Source organism: Lissotriton helveticus, chromosome 2_1, assembly GCF_964261635.1.
Source record: "Lissotriton helveticus chromosome 2_1, aLisHel1.1, whole genome shotgun sequence".
Classification (NCBI taxonomy): domain Eukaryota; kingdom Metazoa; phylum Chordata; class Amphibia; order Caudata; family Salamandridae; genus Lissotriton; species Lissotriton helveticus.
In genome coordinates, this window is record NC_136059.1 from 1858728437 (window position 1) to 1858751708 (window position 23272).

General features: G+C 44.6%; 1 long non-coding RNA gene across 1 annotated transcript; it reads right to left on the reverse strand.

The window, feature by feature from the left end:
• Positions 1-11626: 11626 nt before the first annotated feature.
• LOC144819962 (uncharacterized) lies at positions 11627-21687 on the reverse strand. The gene is made up of 3 exons (XR_013607642.1): positions 21643-21687; positions 12781-12921; positions 11627-11835 (listed from the first exon to the last, which is right to left on the reverse strand). It is a non-coding gene; the product is annotated as an uncharacterized LOC144819962 (long non-coding RNA).
• Positions 21688-23272: the final 1585 nt, after the last annotated feature.

Consider the following 23272-nt stretch of genomic DNA (forward strand, 5'->3'; position numbering starts at 1 on the left):
GTAAGGACCTGACCCATCATGGCTTGTGACTGATTGAGGGCTCCTAAGATTTGGTTGACAGTGGCCTGGGTGACAATATAACCAGTGGCCTAAATTTGCTGGCCCACAGATTCCCTATCATGACCCCCTACCCAAACTACCCTGTTCCCTTGACCTAGTGTGCCCTATCCCACTGAAACCTGGCTGGATTGGAGGTGGTGGTGTTGGTGTTGATTCAACAGCAGCCAGGACTGTGGGGCACAAGATTGGGGTGATGTACCTTTGGACACAGAAGTGGAAGTATTCAGATGCGGAAGTGATGTAATACCTGGGGTGGGAGGTGTAGGTATGGGTCAAATTAGATTCACTGTAGCTGGCAGCCCAGCAAGACCAGATGGACCAGACTGCTCCTCATCATCCATACTTGTAAGAGTGAGTTCCTCACTGAGGGTTTCTTCCTAGTCTGGAGTACGTGTAACATCAGTAGAAGTGGCAGTGGTAGATGGTTGTCCACTTACTTTGGGTGTTGGACCTATTATATATTAAGATAAAACATAATTTGAATAACCTGAATGATAGCAGCCTAAAAGGAAAACGTGATTTAATATGATGAAAAAACCTTTCAGTTGTAGTATGATAACTTACAAGAACAGTGTATTTAAGACTAAACTACTTGTAAGAAGCAGGTAAAATGGTGTCCTGAAATTGTTGACAAAAGTAGGTAGTATACATGGAATTTAGCAGACATTCAAGACAACACAGTTGAGAGGAAACATACAAAAAAAGCCCATCAAGGGTCTTGGAAGATACAATTCTGTAAATTGCACAATGTAGAAGGACAAATAGCATTAGCCATCATTCAATCAATCAATCAATCAATCAGAACATTTGTAGAGCGCACAACTCACCCGCAAAGATCTAAAGGAGCTGGGGGGGAGGGGTGCTGCTACTGCCTGAATAGCCAGGTCTTGAGTAGCCTCCTGAAGGTTAGAAGGTAATGGGTCTGCCGTAGGAGGATGGGGAGGGTGTTCCAGGACTTGGCGGCGAGCTGGGAGAACGATCTACCACTGGTGGTCGCTCTTTGGATGTGGGGGACGGTGGCTAGGGCGAGGTCGGCAGAGCGGAGCTGGCAGTTCGGGGTGTAGAAGGTGAGTCATCTGTTGAGGTATGCCGGCCGGGGTTGTGGAGTGCCTTGTGTGAGTGGGTGAGGAGCTTGAAAGTGATCCTCTTGTTGACGGAAAGCCAGTGCAGGTCTCTCAGGTGGGGTGTGATGTGGCTGTGGCGAGGGATGTCAAGGATTAGGCGTGCAGAGGTGTTCTGTATGCGTTTTAGTTGTTTAATGAGTTTGGCCAAGGCTCCAGTGTAGAGGGCGTTTCTGTAGTCCAGGCTGCTTCAGACAAGGGCCTGGGGGACCATTTTTCTTGTCTCCGTGGGGATCCACCTGTAGATCCTGCGGAGCATGCAGAGGGTGTTGAAGCAAGAGGATGAGATGGTGTTGACTTGCTTGGTCATAGAGAGTGTTGAGTCGAGGATAACCCCAGGTTGCGTGCATGGTCGGTGGGTGTTGGTGCTGCTTCCAGTGCGGTCGGCCACCAGGAGTTGTCTCAGGCTGAGGTGGTGGAGCTGAGGATGAGTACCTCCATTTTATCCGAGTTAAGTATCAGTCGGCTGTTCTTCATCCACTCGACGACGGCTTTCATTCCTTTCACGAGGATGATTTTGGCATTGAGTAACCCTGGGCGAAGAACTACGCTCCGTTCGCGGAGCTTGCGGAGTTTCGGCAACTCCGCGTTCCGCGGAGAACGCGTAGCTGTCGATTACTCCGCGATCCGGTGCGTAGCGTAGTTCTCACGCGCTGAATAACATTATCGCGTGCGCGGCAATGGCTTACCTTGGTTCTGCGTTCGCTTTTTCCCGGTCGCGTGTGCCACCATGTTTGTAAACCCTCCCGCACAATCCCGTGCGACTGTGCGAACGCGATAACGTCATTTGGAGGCGCGATAGCGTCATAAGGACGCGCGAGGATGCTTGTTGGTAAGATCGAGTTGCCGAACACGCAGAAACTGCAATCTTGCACAGAATAACTCGCGAGCATGTTAAAACCATAATAAATTACCATTTTGGTTAGCAAAAAAAGTGAAAAACCCCTTAAAGTTGTACCTTTGGCTGTATTTTTTTGGGGGGAAGGAGTCCTCTTTTTGTTTCTACTCTTATTTTTGAAGAGTAAGGAGGAAGGGCCCTTGAGTTTACAACTTCCTGTTCCTGTCCACCAGGCTCCTCCCAGTGCTTTGTCCATGTGGTGCTCACTTACATTTGGATTTTGAGCTGGAAGGATCACTTTCTGTGTGTGTTGGCTGCATTACTGCTTTTTCTTGGATTTATTGAGGACTTTTGGATTTGGAATTCTCTTTTGTATGAGTGAGTATGATGTAGACTTGTGTTTGTTTGATTTGAGATTTTTTTTAACTACAGTATTCAATCCTGGATTTAAATTATTGATCGAGGCCTGTACTTTATGAGGTCCCACTCCCAACTTGTATTTTTTTTTTTTTTTCATCCAGGCTACATAGAGAGGTACCCATGGGTCCAATCATGTTTCTGTGGTCTGTGTTTAAATTTTTATTCCAGTTTGTAAACAAACATCATGGATGGCATTGGATTATGGTCATTATGCAATAGCAATGTCTGTTGTGGAATTTCTGTTTGTGGATTTTAAATGTTTTTATTTTTTTTAAGCCAATAGCTGACCCTAGTACTCCATGTAGTTAGTGTGTAGGCATGCTTGAGTTCATTGTATTAACTTTCTGTGGTTGGCCTGGCCATGTGTTGGCGGCCATTTTATGTTTCCAGCCACTTTGCTCTTGCCATAGGCCTCCAACCTTGTGGCCTACTCTGCCTGTAGGCCAGAGGTACTACTCATAGGGTCATAAAAGTTAATCAACTGTTTTTGTGGTGTACCCTTAATTTTAAAATCATGGATGGCTTGGATTGATTTAGAAAATCTTATTTTTATGTGTGGGGTATTTCGTGTTTAACTAATCTGTCAATTTCTGCCATTAGGTAACCCTAGGAATACAGCTTGGGTAGTTTTGGTAACTTCGCACAGTGTGAGAACGTGACCTTACATTTTTTGTCTTGTTCGCGCACTCAATGTACTTGCTGGGAACGCGATAACGACGTTTTATTCCATTCGTGCTGCCGAACACGCCGATTTTGCAATCTCGCGAACAATATGTCCCGAGTTGCATAAAAGTTTCTCGAAAATGTTTAATGTGTTTCTTGTGCTACAAAAAGTCCTCATTTATGTTGTCATTTGGTTGTAGTTTTCTCTTTTTGGAGCATGGACCTTTTCCAGTTTCTGTCCTCTATGTAATGATTTCTTGTTTATGGGTGGGGTGACCAATTTGGGCGGTGGTGTGTCCATTTTGTGAAGCAAAGCATTGTCCCTTTGCCATAGGCATTTATTGTCTGTCTTCTCTTTCTTTTCATGTTGTTGTGGGTGGCCAGGCCATGTGGTGGAGGCCATTTTGTGTGTACTTCCTTTGTGATGATTTTGCCATGTTGTTGTTTGTGGCCAGGCCATGTGGTGGCGGCCATTTTGTGTATGCTTCCTTTGTGATTTTGCCATGTTGTTGTTGGAGGCCAGGCCATGTGGTGGAGGCCATTTTGTGTATACATCCTTTGTGATTTTTCCATGTTGTTGTTGGTGGCCAGGCCCTATGGTGGCGGCCATTTTGTGTGTCCTTCCTTTGTGCTTTTGCCATAGGCATCCAAGGTTTTTGACTATTCTGGCAGTAGGGCAGAGGTACTACTACTCATAGCCATAGGTGCATTAAAGTTAATCAACTCTTTTTGTGGTGTATCTTTAATTTGTACATCGTGTATGGCTTTGGATTGCTTCAAATTGTTTTTTTTATGTGGGTACTTTTCAGCTTTTGGGTGTGTGTAACTAATATGGAACTCCCTGCCAGTAGGTAACCTTAGGAATACAGCTCGCGTACTTTTGGTAACTTCGCACAGTGTGTACACGCGACATTACATTTCTTGTCTTGTTCGCGCGCTCAATGTACTTGCACGGGAACGCGATAACGACGTTTTATTCCATTCGCGCTGCCGAACACGCCGATTTTGCAATCTCGCGAACAATATGTCCCGAGTTGCATAAAAGTTTCTCGAAAATGTTGAATGTGTTTCTTGTGCACCCAAAAAAACTTTAGTTGTCATTTGGTTGTAGTTTTTGGAGCATGGAACAATTCCTGTGTCTGTCTTCTGGTTTCTGGGTGGGCTGACCACGTGGGCAGCGGTGCAGCTACTTTGTGAAGCAAAGCAAAGCATTGCCCCTTTCCCATAGGCATTTATTGTCTGTCTTCTCTTTTCTCTTTCTTTTCATGTTGCTGTGGGTGGCCAGGCCATGTGGTGGCGGCCATTTTGTAGGTACTTCCTTTGTGCATTTATCATTGACCTCCCAGCTTTTGGTCTGATCTGACAGTAGGCCAGAGTCCCAGAGGTAGTAGTTAGCGGGGGTGCTTTATGTAGCTGTTTCCATTCGGTCTATTCAATTAACATCATTAGGGTATGTGTGTATGGCATTGCAATCCCAAATGTGTTGTCTGGGCAGGGGTGTAGGTAACTTTTTGTGTGTTTAATAATTTTATGCCTTTTGATGTGTTTTTGCGGTGTAGGTTTACAACCTCTTAGCCATGAGGTATTTTTATTCCTTGCATTAACCTGTCATGTGTAGCAGGCATCCTCCTTTTTCTGTCCATATTGGTATATATATAGGCCTGCTTGACTTTATTGGTTCTTTCTGGACTTCATGTGGCTGGGAGATGTGGTGCTGGTAGTATTAGTCTTCTGTTTTGTCTTTTATACATTGGCCTGTGTGTCTTTCAATTGTTAATGTTGGCTTACTGCTTGTTTGACTGATGTTGTTCTGCCTTCTTTGCTTGTAGGTGCACAAAAAAAGACTGAGGAGGTGCTGGTTGTTTCCATCCATCGCCCGTTCTACTGCCAGACGGACGCCCTTCAGTTGTATGCCACGTGTGGTGTGTGACTCATCTGACCAGACATCTCTGCAATTTGTGCTGCTGTGTGCTGACATCAGAAGAAGATGGGCCCTAAGAAAGCAGGTACCAGGTCCTCCACTACAAGAAAGTTGCTGAGAAGAAGGAACAGAAGAAGGAAGTGTCACTTAAGTCTGGTATGGACCCCAAAACCTTTTTTGGGACCCCAAAAGGTACGCCTGCAGCAGCGGTGTCCGGGGTGCAAGCTGGGGCCAGCACATCCGCATTATTGGTGGGGGCAAGCCACCAACCCAGGGCCAAGCACATGATGAGGGTCGAAGAGGTAGCCAGCCTAATGTTTGGAAGCAGTGATACTGAGCCTGAACGAAACTTATCGCTGTCTCAAAGTAGTACACAATCCACGCAAGATGGAAGTGCTCAACAACCACCGCCAGCAGTAGATGTTCAACAACCACAACCACCGCCCGCAATAGGAGTTGTTCAACCACAACCACTTCCCGCAACAGTTGTTGTCCAACCACCGCCCGCAATTGGAGTTGTTCAACAACAACAACAACCAAATCCCACAATAGTAGTTGTTGAAGAACCACAGCCCGCTATAGTACTTCCTCAAGAACAACAACCACCATCTCCGCACGCAATAGTAGTAGTTGTTCCTCCCGAAGTCGGGGCAGTTCAGGAAGTAGAGCCTCATTCCGAGCAAGAAGAAGAGGAAGCCACTTCTGGAGGTGATCTATTGTCTTTCAATTCACCAAGGGAAAGGAGGGTTAGTGCATCGAGTTCTTCGCCAAGCATCCCTTCCGATGACCTTGATAAGGATTGGCAGCCACAACTATCTGAGCATTCAAAGGAGAGACATCCCAAGACCAGGCTAGGAAAAAGGAAGTTTCCAGCAAGGCTTGAACTTATGGAGGCCGATGTAGGTGAGCAGGATACTGCTGGTGATAAAGACGGGTCTGACACTGTCATCATCACGAGCGTTATTCCTGGTGCAGAGGATGTAGAGACCAACATTTTCACCCTATCCAGAAAGGCTGCGATTAGTGATGAGCAGGTAGCACGCATAACTCCTACACACTCAACACCCAAAGTAACACCAGCTCCCATTTTTTCATCAGCGAAGGCCCGGCAGCATCCGACATCCAGCACAAGCGCTACTTCAACAGAAGGAGGTAGTGGCAGTACTAGGACTGAGCTGTCACATAGGGAAAGTCAACAAAAATCCTCCAGTCCATCCAGCATTGAAAATGGGTCCTCCTCTTCCTATGGCAGGAGACAAAAGTTTACCTCCCCAGTGTGGGACTTCTTTACGGTTCACCCAGGTCAGGAGAACATTGCTATATGCACCATTTGTCATGTCAATGTTAGTCGTGGTAAGATTGGTACAAACTATGGTACTGGAGGCCAAACGACCCATTTGAAAAAAACACACTTAATCAGGTGGGAGAACCACCTTGCAAGCTTAAAAAATGTAAGCACTGGTGTTGGTGGGGATACAGTACTACAAGGTCCACTCATGGTTGACCAGGAGGTAGAAGAAGAGGGAGACGATGACCTTCTATCTGGGAGTGGTACACAAATGAGCCCTGTCGCCAGCACTGGAGTGGTAAAGTCCACATCCTCCGCATCAGCAACTTCTCAGTGGCACCAGAGTCAGCCGGAGACACCAAGGAGTGCAAAGTCTGCGATGCAAGGTGGTCCGTCTAGCATAACTGAAAGAAATACAAAGCAGCGTACCATTCCTAGCATGTTTAGGCAGGAGGGAAAGTACGAGCGGAACCACCCAATAGCACGTTTGTACAATGCGAAACTTGCAAAAATGTTGGCACTGGACCTTCTCCCATTTTCATTTGTTGAGGCTGTGGGATTTCGGGAATTAGTGGCAACCCTCTGCCCAAAATGGAACGTTCCCAGTCGCTACTATTTTGCCAGAGTTGCTATTCCAGCACTACACCACGACGTGCTGGAATTGATTGGGAAAGCCTTACAACAGAGTGTTGTCCATTGTATCCACCTGACAACAGACATGTGGAGCAGTTGCGATGCTACGGAATACATGCGCATCACCGCACACTGGATCTCTTTTGTAGGTGTTAAAGACAAGTTAACTTCAGGCCTTGACGTTGCTGGGATTTTTAATGATACTCGCAGACATGTAACTGTAGCCATGTTTGCTATGGAGAAAAGTCATACTGCTGAAAACATTTTGTCTGAGTTCAACACCAAGGTCTTTGAATGGCTGCAACCAAGAGGCCTTAAGATTGGTTTTGTTGCCGCCGACAATGGCAGTAATGTAGTGAAGGCAATGAGAGAAGGACATTATTTCAGGGTACCCTGTTTGGCACACTGCATTAACTTAGTCGTGCAAGACTTTCTGAAAACTGAAGCCAAAGTCAGCAACATACTGACCATCTGCAGAAGAATATGCACGCATTTTAACCATTCTTTTAAAGCACGGAAGCTGCTACGGGTCATTCAGCGTGAGCATAAATTGCCAGTCAAAGCACTGATCCAGGAGGTCCCAACACGTTGGAACTCTACTTATTTCATGCTTGAGCGTCTCTTTGAGCAGTACATACCACTGAATGCTTATGTCATGTCAAGAAGATTAGGGGATCCTACTGTTAATCTTAAAGCCCTGACCGTTGAGATGTGGCAGTGGGACCTCATTAAATGCTTCACAGAGTTGCTACTACCTTTTGAGGTCTTCACACGTGCAGTTAGCAGGGAGGACTGTACTATGGGCCAAGCCATCCCATTGTTGTGCATGCTTGAGCAACAGCTGAAGGAGGTCTGTGAAACATACGAAGGTGACGAAGAAAAAGTTGATGCATATACCTTGGCCAAGGCCTTAGCCAACCGCTTATCTCTAAATGCAAGGCTTCAAATGATTGTGTCAGGTCAACATTACATAACTGCAACAATGTTGGATCCACGGTACAAATTATTTGTCAGCAGTAGCGCAGTAATTCCTTTTTCAGATGGGGATGTTGCCAAGTACAAAACTTCCATAGCTGCGGAAGCTAATGATTTAGAAACTGAACGGCTGTTACTTAAAGGCCTGCCAGTGCCAGCCCAGGCCAGTCAAAGTACTCCAGGCCATCCTCCTGAGGCAAGTTCTTCAGAGCATGAGAGCAGTGCGTCTGCTTCCCAGCAGGCACCAACAGTACCAAAAGCAGCACCTACACGATCTGATTCAGCAGACACAACCAAAAGCATAACTGCTTTTTTTCTACAGAAAGGGATGGGTAAGTCCATTGCTGTTGCAAAGGGGAAAGAGGACCAGCAAAGCCAAGCCCCAATGAACACTGAGCGGATGGTTCAGGCCTATCTGGATGACACAACAGAGGTGTTCATGGAGCAAAGCCCATTGGTCTACTGGTATGAAAGAAGGAGACAGTGGCCAGTCCTGAGCAGGCTGGCGATAAAGTATCTGGCTTGTCCTGTAGCCAGTGTCTCTTCTGAGCGGGTTTTCAGTGCTGCTGGTGCCATTGTGACATCGAAAAGGACTAGTCTCTCCCCCAAAAGCGTGGAGAGGCTGACAATGATAAAAATGAATCAACACTTCATACCACCAGACTATAAAGTACGTGAATCAGAGCAGGATGAAGAAAGCGAGTCCGAAGACATCATCACTACTGGGTTACATGACCTACTTCTGTCCGAACCCCCAGAGTTTGAGGACGAGCTCCTCTTCCCTGACAACTAGGCTTTTAAATTGTTACTTTCTCCCTTCCTTTATTTATAATATTATTTTCTTATTAACAATTGCTTTCTGGTGCAAAACTGCAAATAAAAACCACAACCAAATCCATCCCCACCACTGATTCTTTTTATGTACCTACTGGAGTTGCACGCCTGTGCATTTATTTTCACTGTATCTTTTTATTTACCTACTGGAGTTGCACGCCTGTGCATTTGTTGACTGCACTCCTCAGAGTCTTGCTCCATCTTCTTGACTCCCACTCAAGTCAATACAATTCCATCTTGCCAGCCATACATTGGATGTTGTAGATGGAGTATAGTACAATAATGTAGCCTCTAACAGTCCCTCCATAACAAGTGAACCGTACAGTCATGACTACAGCCATCCTCTATTTCATTTGAAATCTGCAACTCATCACTGTCTTACTCTTAAGGCTACCACCTCTGTCTGCAGGCATTCATAGACGACTCTTCAGTGTCAACTCAAAACTTGAGCAGGCATCCACAACTGAAGTCAACTTGTTGTGACTCGTTACTTTTAAAAGGCTCGGCAGCATCTGTGATCAATCATCTGACAGTGAAAGACAAGAGCAAGATAGGTATATTAAATGAATGATGCAATGCATTGCATTGGATGTTTTGCTGACTCTGAGCAAATGTGCATGGAATTGAAGTATACTAGTAACTTCAGACTCACGTGATAGCCAATTTTTCCATGTTATTTAATAATATAAATTATTTACGCACTTGTGTTCCTACTACTACAGGTGCAGTCAGGACTTAATTTATCGTAGTCACTCACTACAGACTGAGTTGCTGTTGCTGTTGGACTAGACGTGCCACACCTGATAATGATGGTGACACCACCATATCTTTGCACGCTGTCAGGCAGTTGGATCTGACCTGATTGATGTACGATGTTTCTTGGAGTGGAATACAAGGTAAATACAAATAAGAGGCACAGCACAGTAGACCCAGGCTACTACATGTGTGTGCACTGTGCAGTGGTAGAGTACAATAGTGGTATGATTGATGACTGAGAATGACGCATTGATTTTGTTGATTAATTTTGAAAATGCTAGGTTGCTTTTTTATGCCCCTTTCTCTGGCTCAGTCAAATTTTTAGGGAAATGCAGTTTGTGTTACGGCGGGGCGACCCTGTGTAGTGGGTCTGTTCTGTGCTGGCTCCTGTCTTTTCTTGTACTTCTAGATTAATAATGATGTGCAACTAGTAGACTTATACATATTGTATTGAAGCCGCCTCAGTCTGAAAGTCCTCTGTTACGACTACTCCGCTTGTATTATTTTTTTGATCTTCACTGTATTACAAATACAATTTGTTTAGGTCATTCACATTCTTTTGTATTTGCCTTTTATTTTTCAATCCACACAGGCTGGACGTTTTTCACCCACTGCTATTATACTATGAGCATCAACTCACCCTTACCACTAATCCTCATCATCAAGCATTTTGGATGCCTGGCGGGAAACCAAGAATGATATTTAGCGTGTCCTTTTCCTACGTTTATTCCTTACATTCATTGGCTAGTGGATCATCAACATCATAAATCATCGTCTTCATTGTTTTGCTTTTGTTGTCTCCATGCGTACTGTTTTTCTTTCTCAAACCTTTCCCAAAACCCCCGTACCCATCCACTCAACAAACCCTAACCCTCTTCCCCCGGGCTGCGTGGTTTCATTGAGGTGTGATGTTTGTTACATTAAATATACACCAACAATTTCATCACGCGCTTGCTGGGGCAGATGTGGTGAAAGCAACAATAGTGAAATTTCAACAAGGCATGGCCAGGATCTTCTTCTGCTTCCCAACTCAAGCTCTGTGTATAATGCCAAATAATTTACCATTACCATCAAACAACGAATACATCTAATGAATTGGCGTCATTGTTTGGGTTTAAGTTTACAGCATTATGATTTAGAAAAGTTTGACGTTGACGTGAGTACTACAACTACAGTTGAACTTCTTATCTTCTCTTGCACTTAGTTTCCAGTCCCCAAAACCATTGTTTTGTTTCAGTTTAGCAGTTGCAATATTGTTTTGGGTCAGTCGTGTAATGTACTGTACTTAATACTTATACTACCCCCACATTGTCTATCTATCACGCAAATGACTGCCTCTTTCTTTTTGTCTCAAAATGCTACTGGCAGGGTCTGTCTACTACTACTATCACAGAAGTTCAGAACCACAGATTCTTCTCCATTGTCTTGGGAAACAAATGCAGCCCTTGCAGTGCCACACTTCATCATCAATCATCATCAGCAATCACAGGTAAGATAAGTTTGCTGTGAGGTGTATAATGCAAGACAGACTGGTAGTTCTTCTAATACTACAAATATAACTCGGTGAGGGTTGACCGCATCTATCTGTCTGCATGTTAAAGATGTGGCCAATATATTTTTTTATTCGAAAGCACTGTCCGCTGACCTGCATGGCCAATTAAACCTTGCGATGTTTCACAACGTACATTATTTGGTGAAACAGTCCCCCCTCCACCCCCCCAACAAACACAAATGAACTTCAAATGTTTTCTTTTGAAAATAACTTTGTGTCTCATTTATTTAACCATAATATAAAGAAAGATGATACAAAAATAAAATATATATGAAATCTTACCCCACAGCTGTCCCTACCCTCCCCTAACCCCAACCAAATTTCCTAGTTCAATGTAAACCCCAACACCCAATTCCCACCCACCAACAAAAGGATTGAAAAAGGGGCAAACAAACAGGGTCCATCTCAAAGCCGGCGGGCTTTCAAGTGTTTGTCCACAATGAGCTTCACCCGCTCCTCTATTTCATCCTCGAGCCTCGCTACCCGGAGGAGAATCTTTTTTTGAAATTCACGCCACCTACATTGGCATGAATGTTGTGGGGGGGGCGGCCGATGATGAAAAAAGCCGGCGGCGGGCGGCTGCCTGACCACGGCGACGTACTCCTGCAGGCTTGGGGGCCGGGGCATTGGAAGAGGCAGCAGCTGCTGCCGCCGCCTCCTCCTCTTCCTCCTCGGCCTGAGCCACCAGCCGGCGGTAGGCCTCAACGATGGCCTGCAGTTTCCGCTGCCGGGCCCGGACTGCCAACTCCTTTCTTGTTGGTTTTGAAGGAGTAACTATAAAGAAAGAGACAGAATTGTTGTAATCCAAAATACCAGCAAATCAAGAACACAAAATGTATTCAACACATAGTGGCACAGTAGCACTAGCAAGCAAGCTGAGTACAAAAAATTGTGTTGCATCTATCTTGAACATTCTACGGCCTATATAATTAATTTGTTGGACTTTTTGGCACGGCATTATGCCTGCCCTAGTAGCATGGGTGTACTTCAACGGTCACACACATACGAACACCTGTCTTTTTCATATCTCGTTTTATATCATATACTCTGCTCCCGGGAACAGTCTCAAACTAACATTAATTAATTAACAGGGGGCAGCTAGTAGTAAATGTCTAGTAGAGACTATCATTCTTTATATCGCGCAACAAACCTTAGGTGGTTTGTGTTTCACCAGCAACGACCCATGCATCCAGTCGTCCCCTCCTTCCCTTGCCTTTGGGTTTGACCAAAACACCGCTGCTGAGACTATCCTACCCACCGATATTGGGTGTGTCTCCCAACCACGCAGGCAGCTGTGTTTTCCCCTTTCCATGCTTCCACAACAACCCATGCATCCGACTGCTATCAGCCACCTGCATTGCTGATTCCAAAGTATCCTTCTATATTAGATGATTGGTGCTTTTTCCTTGCTCCTTTCATCATACTTAAAATCGATCTCCTTAGTGTTGTTAATCCATCGCGGTCATGTTGTGGATAAGACTTTTAGTCTGCCACCAACCTTTCACAGCTGAGTTGTAGTCAGATAGAAGATGCCTGTTATTTTATCAATTCTCGCCGGTGGTAATGCTAAGCATGGTAAATTTGGTAATGACAAATAAAGGTGGCGTCATACTCATATATTGTCCAGTAGAACTTCAAGTTCATTATAAATCTCAGAGTACAGTGAGGAAGTTTTCCCCTCCCACCAAGTAATGCGGATCACTATTGAATGTAACTTACCATCGCCCACCGCTGTTGGATCCTCCCCCACTGCTGCTGGTGCTGGTGTAGGTGCCTCTGGTCCTGTCCCCTCCGGGATCGCCTCTGCTGACGCTGCGCCGCTGTCCCCGTCGGCACTGGTGGATGGTACCGGTTCTGCACCTATAAAAATAAGTACACCTTTTTAGATGGATGCACAGCCCCCATTGTACTTGTTCACCAAGAATGGAGTTCTGCAAAACAGTTACGTAATCAGTAGTAGTCCACATTGCATAGTACAGCAGAGTCACTACACATATTAGCATTCATTTGTTATGGTATGGTACCCAAGCTCATCTCATCTCTACTGATACTCTAGTCCTTGGGAATTTGAACTGAACCATGTAACCTTTGTACATCAATGTATACAGTTTTGCGCATGCTACCTCGCAGCTTGTTGCGCAGTACGAGAAGACGCCTTTGAGGCCACATGATTGTTCAATGCATACACCTGAAGAGGTTGGAAAATAAAAAGGCCCGTATTTACTTTTTGTTTGTGGGTTGTGGAATCGAGTTTGCTTACAGGTTACACCTTTTTTTTAGCATCACTGCAAAAAAGTTAAAACTTGCATAAATGTATTTCATACTGTCTATGTTAGGGGTGGTCGAATTGGACCCCAATCATAAGTGTTCAATATAGATTCCACAGGGTGTAGACAACCCAGTTCTTTAAACCCTCGTGTGTCCCTGCGAGACTTTTGTACCTTTCCCTAAAACCTCTTACTGAATACATCATGGTGTTTTGAGAAGCTCCCTAAGCAGTTGAAAGGAGGAACTCACCCGCAAATCATTGCTTGGCTTACTGTTTGGTTAGTGACCACGCCCCCTCTACTCAGCGTTCTGCTCTGTGAGGTTCCCGTAGTGTTTTGAGTTCCTGCTGAATTCTATTGATCCCGTTTGTGCTCTTTTCCAGCTCCTGAGTTTCCGCCTTTGGGTTACGGTATTCTCTGTATCTGTTTTGGGTCCTGCCTATTTGTGTTTTCTCCCGCCCTGTTCCATTACCCTTCTTCGTTTCGGCACGCCCTTCCCCGGTGCCTAGCGTCCCCTTCCGCCTGGATTCCCGCCTGCCCTTCTCTCCTCTCTGGTGTCCATTCCTAGCTGACCATCCTTCTCAGTGTTTTAACTCCGCGGTCATTCTTGTGATCGTTGGGGTTTCATGTATGTTTATTGTTTGCGCCCCACTCCGTCTTTAGGTTACGAGTGAAGCGTGTCTTGTCTATAGCGTCTTGTTAGGTACACCCACTCCGTTCTGCTTTTCAGTCTCTATTCAGACGGGGTGTGTCTATTGTCCGCGTTTAATGTTGTATGTTCCCTTCTCCACTTTGTCTTTAGCTTCTGAGTTGGACGAAGGGATTGTCTGTGTTATTTGTTTGACTCGCTCCACGCTGTCTTAAGTTTATGCGCTGGAGTGGGAATCGCTGTATCACTTTGTCTTTAGCTTTATAAGTGATACTAGGGTCATCAACTGCACCAGTGGCGCCCAGTCCTGCTCTGTCTTCAGTTTATGAGTAGAACTGGATTTGGTGCATTCTACCTTGGAGACATCCTGGCTAGTCGTCCCCCAGGTTCTTTGCTGTATCTCCTGGTTCTTGTCTGGACTTCTAGCTTAAAGCCCTGATTCTCACCTGTGTGGTAAGTGGACTGTTATGTTGAACACTTATGTATCAGCCCTGTAAAGTACTGGTGAGGTTAGTATTGTTGTCTATTTATTTTCCAGTCTCCTGCCATCAAGACTGCAGCTACGTCACCTTGCTGGGGGAGAGTGGTATACTCCCTGGGAAATTCCCCCCACACTTTTTGGTAGCAGCTGCCTGTTAGCGAAGTTATACTTTCTTGCTTTGGTAGTTGTTGTTGGGAAGTGTGTGGGTCATTCATCTTTGCTCCTGTGGACAAACTACCTCCTCTCTCGAGGGGAATCCTTGACAGAAAGCCAAACCCAAGTATATATAGTTCACCCGAGCAAAGATGAATGTAGACCCGAGTGTGGGTTCTACAGAACATACTCCTTCAATGGAAGAGATCAATGCCGTTGTTACCAGTTTACAACAGGAAGTGGCAATATTAAGAGCAGAGAACCTGAAGTTACAGACAGAGGTAGCCCATTTACAAGCTCAAGATACAGGGGCTGTGGGTGGGAGTCATGCAGGAGCGGTACCCAAGAGAAATTATATTCAACCCGCTAGGTTTTCTGTACAAGCACCCAGTGTTAGTCCATCTGTTGAAGCGGCAAACATAGGCCCTCCTGTACAAGTCACGGTGCACACACCTAGTTCTGTTCCTTTAGCCATGCCAGAGAGATTCACAGGAGATAGTGCCAAGTTTAACAGTTTTATGACTCAGTGTCATCTGCAATTTAGGTGTAAGCCGGCAGCCTTTCCGGATGATGCATCAAAAGTGGCGTTTATTCTTTCCTACTTGGGAGGAAATGCTTCAGAATGGGCTGTCCCTTTGGTAGAAACAGACGATCCCTTGTTGTATAATTACAACGACTTTCAGCTCAAGTTTAGAAGTCTGTTTGCAAAGCACGCCTATATGCAAGCCAGTGATAATGTCCTGCTTAATCTTAAACAGGGGTCCAAAGATCTTCTCACATATATAACTCAGTTTAACCGACTACTGGCAGAAACATATTGGCCTGAAGACAAGAGGACATCTTTGTTCTATAGAGGGTTGTCAGATGAGTTAAAGGACATCCTAGCTCAAATAGTTAATCCGCCTGAAGATTGTCCCTCATTCATTGAACTCACTGTCAAACTCAATCATAGACTGCAAGAGAGACGAGGAGAAAAGAATCGTATTGGATTCCCCAGGTTGGTCCTACAGAAAAATGAGAAAAACGAAATCAAGGATGTACCTGAACCTATGCAAATTGGGGGAGTGAGGGGACCTATATCCGACGAGGAAAAAGCTAGAAGAAGGAAGAATAATTTATGTCTATACTGTGGCAAGAGTGGCCATAATGCCAAGGATTGTCCCAACCGTCCTTCTACTACCTCCAAAAAAATTGCTGGTGTTCAGGAAAACTATCGAGCTTGATGAATGAGGAGATCGATTCTTCAAGTACCAGCCTTTGTCAGATCTCTCAAAACCAAAAGACCTTGATGAGACCGGTAACACATTTTCTATTGAATATCACCTTAGTCGTCAGCAATCAAGATAGACATCATATGACACTTCTTTTAGATTCTGGAGCAACTGGCAATTTCCTTGACATACAGCTAGCTCATCAGATGAATATACCTTTTGTGGCAAAAGAGAAACCTGAACCTGTCAAGTCGGTAGATGGCTCTGAACTTTCATCTGGATTGATCAGTCATCAAACACCTCCCCTGCTCCTGGTCTGTGGTAACGGGCATTCCGAACATATCATCTTTGATTTGATAGACACACCTAATTTTGGTGCAATATTAGGGGTTCCCTGGCTACAAACCCATAATCCCAAGATTGATTGGGTAGACAGAACTGTGAAGCTTAAGTCACCCCATTGCATGAGTCATTGTTACCAAGAAGGAAGTGACAGTTTACACCCCTTATGTTGCTCAGTCCAGTCAGCAGTCGTGGCTTCTGAGATACCTGACAGCTATGTTGAATTTCAGTCTGTATTTGATGAGAAAGAAGCCACTCAATTGCCCCCACATCGATCCTACGACTGCCGCATTGATTTATTGCCTGGGTCTGAACTTCCTAACAGTAGGATATATGCTTTGACTGCAGCAGAAACCGAATATCTAAAGAACTATCTAGAAGACATGTTACAAAAAGGGTTCATCAGACATTCAACATCCCCAGTATCCTCGCCCCTCTTTTTTATACCAAAAAGAGAAGGGGGCTTGAGAGCATGCCTGGACTATAGGGCATTAAATAAGATTACGATAAAAAACAAATATCCATTGCCGCTCATCCCTGTGTTATTGGATCAAGTAAGAGGTGCCAAGATTTTTACAAAGATTGACTTAAGAGGAGCCTATCATCTCATCCGGATCAAAGACGGTGACGAATGGAAGACGGCGTTTCGCACAAAATTCGGGCTGTATGAATATTGCGTGATGCCCTTTGGGTTATGCAACGCGCCTGCAGCCTTTCAATACTTCATCAATGAAGTGCTTCGAGAATACCTTGATGTTTTTGTCATCGTATATATAGATGACATTTTAATATTCTCACAAACAGAAGAAGAACATGTGGGACATGTTAAAAGAGTGTTGCAGAAATTACAAGAAAACAACTTGTTTGCCAAATTGGATAAAACCACCTTTCACACGGATACCATTGATTTTTTGGGGTATGTGATTTCTCCTAAAGGGATACTTATGGATCCTAAGAAGACAAAGGCGTTGATGGATTGGCCTAGCCCTACCACGGTTAAGGAAGTACAGTCCTTTCTAGGATTTTCTAACTTCTATAGAAGATTCATAGATCATTTTTCAGAAACCATTCTTCCTATAACCAAGTTACTCAAGAAAGGAAGCAAGTTCATTTGGAATGAAGAAGCAGAACAGGCGTTTTGCAATCTCAAAAAAAAATTCATGTCTGCCCCCATTATTCGGCATGCGGACAACACCTTGCCATTTTTTTTGGAAGCCGACGCTTCTCAAGCAGCTGTTGGGGCGGTCTTGTCGCAGAGAGATTCAGTAACAGGACAACTGTATCCGGTGGCCTACTTTTCTAAGACGTTACTCCCTGCCGAACAAAATTACACCATAGGCGAACGAGAACTCCTTGCAATTAAACTATCCTTTCAGGAATGGAGACACTATTTATTGGGATCTCCACATGTGATCACTATATTTTCGGACCATCGGAATTTACAGTTCTTTAAATCCGCAAAAGCTCTGACCCCAAGACAGATGCGTTGGGTATCCTTCTTTAGCGAATATGATTTCATAATCACATATAGACCTGATGCTCAACATGGCAAAGCGGATGCTTTCTCTAGAATTAACAACTCTAGCATAGAAAACACGAACAGCACACTTCCTATTATCCCAGAACATAAAATCATCGGTGCTGAAGAACATCCTGCTCAATCCTTTTTGGATATTCTAAGAGAACAATATGCCATACTCGACAAACAAGAATGGATAAAGAATCCATTGCATATAGTCAAAGAAGGTTTATTGTTTCATGATAACCGCTTGTACATACCTTGTCCCCCCTTACATGCTCAGGTATTAGACTGGTGTCACAATAGTGTACTCGCCGGACATCCCGGAGTAGCAAAAACAGTTAGTTTATGTCAGAGATGGTTTTGGTGGGATACTATCATTAAAGACACAACGAACTTTGTGAAAGCTTGTTCGGTATGTGCTAGGCAAAAGTCTTCGCATTGCGCCCTCACAGGGTTATTGAAGATCATTCCAGCTCCTCCCAAACCATGGCATACCATTAGTATGGATTTTATCACCGAACTGTCTAATAGTAAAGGGTACAATACCATACTGGTAGTGGTGGACATGCTGTCCAAAATGGCTCATTTTGTTCCACTTAAAAAGATACCAACATCACAAGAGTTAGTACACATTTTCCTAGAGCAGGTAATACGTCTACATGGTACTCCAGCAGTAATCTTTTCAGATAGGGGTCCTCAATTTGTTTCCAAATTCTGGAGAGGAGTCAGTTCAGTGTTACAAATGGATCATAGATTGTCCACTGCCTACCATCCTCAAACGGATGGTCAAACAGAAAGGACTAATCAAACACTAGAACAGTATTTACGTTGCTTATTGACCAATTTATCAACCACTTGGGTGGAAGCTTTACCTTTGGCTGAATTTGCTTATAATAATTCAAATCATTCAGCCATAGGAGTGTCCCCTTTTTACTTCAATCATGGTCAACATCCTGGGTTCCTTCCCATTCCCGTCCCTACCGATCTAGACAAAATACCTGCATTGAAGGAACACCATCAACACATAAAGGTTGTATGGGAAAAGGCCATTCAAGAATTGAACAAAGCCAAAGAAAATATGAAGTATCAAGCAGATAAACATCGCAGGGAGGAACCTCAGTATACTGTAGGAGAAAAAGTATGGTTATCCACTAACAATCTCAGACTCCCAGGGTCCAAGAAATTACAGCCTCGTTTCATAGGCCCCTATCCCATCTTGAAAGTCATAACCCCAGTGACTCTCAAATTGCAGTTACCTTCACACATCAGAATTCACCCTGTGTTTCATTGTTCCCTTCTTAAGAAATACATTCCCCCTTTGACCCCTGAACCACCACCTCCTCCGGTAGTGATCGAAGGCGAAGAAGAGTTTGAGGTACAACAGATCCTAGACTCTAGAAGGTGTAGAGGCAAACTCCAATACCTTATAGATTGGGTAGGATATCCCCCAGAAGACAGAACTTGGGAACCTGCTGAAGATGTACATGCACCTAGACTGATCAGGAGGTTCCATAGACTACATCCGAGGAAACCTGGCCCCGGCACCGGGAGGGGGGTTTTGAGGGGGAGAACTGTTAGGGGTGGTCGAATTGGACCCCAATCATAAGTGTTCAATATAGATTCCACAGGGTGTAGACAACCCAGTTCTTTAAACCCTCGTGTGTCCCTGCGAGACTTTTGTACCTTTCCCTAAAACCTCTTACTGAATACATCATGGTGTTTTGAGACGCTCCCTAAGCAGTTGAAAGGAGGAACTCACCCGCGAATCATTGCTTGGCTTACTGTTTGGTTAGTGACCACGCCCCCTCTACTCAGCGTTCTGCTCCGTGAGGTTCCCGTAGTGTTTCGAGTTCCTGCTGAATTCTATTGATCCCGTTTGTGCTCTTTTCCAGCTCCTGAGTTTCCGCCTTTGGGTTACGGTATTCTCTGTATCTGTTTTGGGTCCTGCCTATTTGTGTTTTCTCCCGCCCTGTTCCATTACCCTTCTTCGTTTCGGCACGCCCTTCCCCAGTGCTTAGCGTCCCCTTCCGCCTGGATTCCCCGCCTGCCCTTCTCTCCTCTCTGGTGTCCATTCCTAGCTGACCATCCTTCTCAGTGTTTTAACTCCGCGGTCATTCTTGTGATCGTTGGGGTTTCATGTATGTTTATTGTTTGCGCTCCACTCCGTCTTTAGGTTACGAGTGAAGCGTGTCTTGTCTATAGCGTCTTGTTAGGTACGCCCACTCCGTTCTGCTTTTCAGTCTCTATTCAGACGGGGTGTGTCTATTGTCCGCGTTTCATGTTGTATGTTCCCTTCTCCACTTTGTCTTTAGCTTCTGAGTTGGACGAAGGGATTGTCTGTGTTATTTGTTTGACTCGCTCCACGCTGTCTTAAGTTTATGCGCTGGAGTGGGAATCGCTGTATCACTTTGTCTTTAGCTTTATAAGTGATACTAGGGTCATCAACTGCACCAGTGGCGCCCAGTCCTGCTCTGTCTTCAGTTTATGAGTAGAACTGGATTTGGTGCATTCTACCTTGGAGACATCCTGGCTAGTCGTCCCCCAGGTTCTTTGCTGTATCTCCTGGTTCTTGTCTGGACTTCTAGCTTAAAGCCCTGATTCTCACCTGTGTGGTAAGTGGACTGTTATGTTGAACACTTATGTATCAGCCCTGTAAAGTACTGGTGAGGTTAGTATTGTTGTCTATTTATTTTCCAGTCTCCTGCCATCAAGACTGCAGCTACGTCACCTTGCTGGGGGAGAGTGGTATACTCCCTGGGAAATTCCCCCCACACTTTTTGGTAGCAGCTGCCTGTTAGCGAAGTTATACTTTCTCGCTTTGGTAGTTGTTGTTGGGAAGTGTGTGGGTCATTCATCTTTGCTCCTGTGGACGAACTACCTCCTCTCTCGAGGGGAATCCTTGACAGTCTAACGTGCAACACTTTTGTCATTATTTTTCGGCAGATGAGAAGATTTCCTTCTACGAAGCAGAGATTTCCAGAGCTTACCAAAAAGAGGCATATGTAACCAGTATACGTTCAATGGTGAGGGGTCTCCGACATTTCCCACATTTCCCTATCGTGCACTATTAGCTGTACAAATGTAGATTACTTTATTCAGCCTTTTTTAACTCTGGATTTTTTCTGGTGGGCCCCTTGACGTATTTCACGGAACAACTTAAAAACATTGATGTTACTTACTAACTTCTAACAAAATAAAGCTTTTGAAGTACCACATTGACTCTGAAGTATATTTACAGTGTCTGTTGTCTTGTAGACTTACACGAGTGAGTGAGCAAAAGGGGGTTACTTAGGTTATGGATTGTGTAATAAAAGCATTGGGCATCTTGGTATTGGGGTTCAGGAGTGGGATAATTGAATAATTGACCAATGACTGAGCCCATATAGGTTGTCGTTCAGTGAATTGTGGGTTCCTCAGAGTTCTGTGACTGAGGTGTAAGTAAGGTCCAACCTGCCTATCACCAACATCCAATTTTCTGGTGCGTAGTTATATATGTTACTGCGTGCATAGAAGAATACCCACAAGAGTAGTAGTGGTATACTAACGTTTACAAAATACTAGACCAACATCTGGATGCATACTTGGTTGGTGTCAATTGGCAAAGCAGAGACATTACAGAGGAAAAAGCATAAGACAGGAGTGGACCCTGTGCCTACAGCTATTCTATCACAGATTTCTTGAAAAGATTAATACCTTAACTAAAGAGTGGGCAACAGGGCAAGCTTACCTACAGACAGTCTAATACTAGTAGTAGCACAGAGAGTCATAGCAGAGGCTCTTTGAAGGAACAGAAAGGCAGGGACAGATACCCAACATTTTGAAAACATAATGAAAATCAAAAAAGCATTTGTCAAAATTTATTTAGGAAGGAAATGTCATTAATCGGTTGGAAAAAAAGCTCCATTAGAAAGTTAGGGAAATATCTTTGTTCCAAAAGAAAGCACTGTTGGACTTACTGGGGACAGCAGCAGGATCCTCAGTAGAGGAGCTCTGTGCCTGTGCTTCACCTGCCGACTCGGTCCCAGCCTACTGCTTGCCCCTGGGTTCTGTGGTTCATGTAAGAAATAATAAAGAAAGAGAAAAACATTGAGTGCTGTGAAACATAGACATCATTTCAAAAACCACTGCTAGAACATTAAAAGAAACAAACATTGATCTACCAAATGACTACTGCCTTGCAGGATTCACTGACTGTATACTTGGAGAAAACAAATCAAATGTTCCATAAACATTCTGATTGCAGATTACTAAGTAACACAGAGGCAGTAACACCTGAACAACACCACCGATTCAAGAATGGGGTAATCAATTATCTGTAAGTAGGCATTTCTTTTTTATTTTTCCCAGCAAAATGCATCGATAGTTCTGCTACTGACTGAATGCTACTGCTGCTAAGCCTACCCACTCACTAAACAAACTACATCAGTTCTATGGAGGGCTGAGGCAGGGGCAGCTCTAGGCTCATGGTGGTCTGACTCCTGGGCAGGGAGCGTAGGTAGGGGCCCCGGAAGAGGAGGTCGGGGCGGAGCACGGAGGCCAGTGAAGTGGGGGGAGTCAGGGTGTTTGGAAGTGGAACAGAGCCGGAGGCACCAAATCCCTGCCAGGGGCCGCCACGCAAATATGTATCCATCCTCAGAGGATTATTAAATTGGATATATATTTATGTGGTGGCCCCTGGCGTTTGGTGGCCCTGTGCAGTTGCACAGCTTGCACATGCGAAAGCCGGCCCTGGCTGAGGTAAGAAGAACAAAGTAACTTTAGCATTCATTGCCAGAGGAGGATTCATGCAGAAGAGAAGGCCGTGAAAAAAATGATACAATAACAATATGCAAACTACGTACAATTATACATCCACCGCTATTTCACTGACGGACAAAGGAAGGACAAGACTCTATTAATAGCATTAACTAACTTCAGTTCTCTACAATAAAGAAAATCTCACATCAATAAACAGCAAAAGCTAGCGCCAAGTTGAAACAACACGCAAGAGTCAGTGAAGAAGAGCAGCACAGACCAGTGTCATACAATTACAGTAGATATAACGGAATACATCGGAAATGTAACTAGGAGCACCAGTCATCGCGTTACTTATTCAGCCAAGATTTAGAAAGATACAATAACAATACTTATACTACTATAGATATATATATATATATATATATATATATATATATATATATATATATATATATATATATATATATATATATTACAGCTCCCCTGACCAGGTCAGAAAATCCAGCACTCCCAGTGAGTTTAAACCTGTTGGTTTATTTGCACATGAAAGAAAAACGCGTGTCGGCTTTTGCCTTCGTATATATATATACTTTTTTTTTTGGGTAGCCACTCACCAAGACCCACGACCTCGACACCAAGCAGGTCCAACAGGTCCTGCTCCCGGTCCAAAATGTCTGCCCAGCGGTGGGTCAGCTGATGGTGGGTACGCCGGATACCGGAGCAGCGGAAGACTGCCCGGCGCACCTTCGCCCACCGCCGGAGACGCTCTTCAATCTGGTAGCCGGAGCCGGGCCTGCTGCCAAGGTCAAGGGGAGGTGGCGCTGGAGAAAAAAGACCAGGGCAGCCACC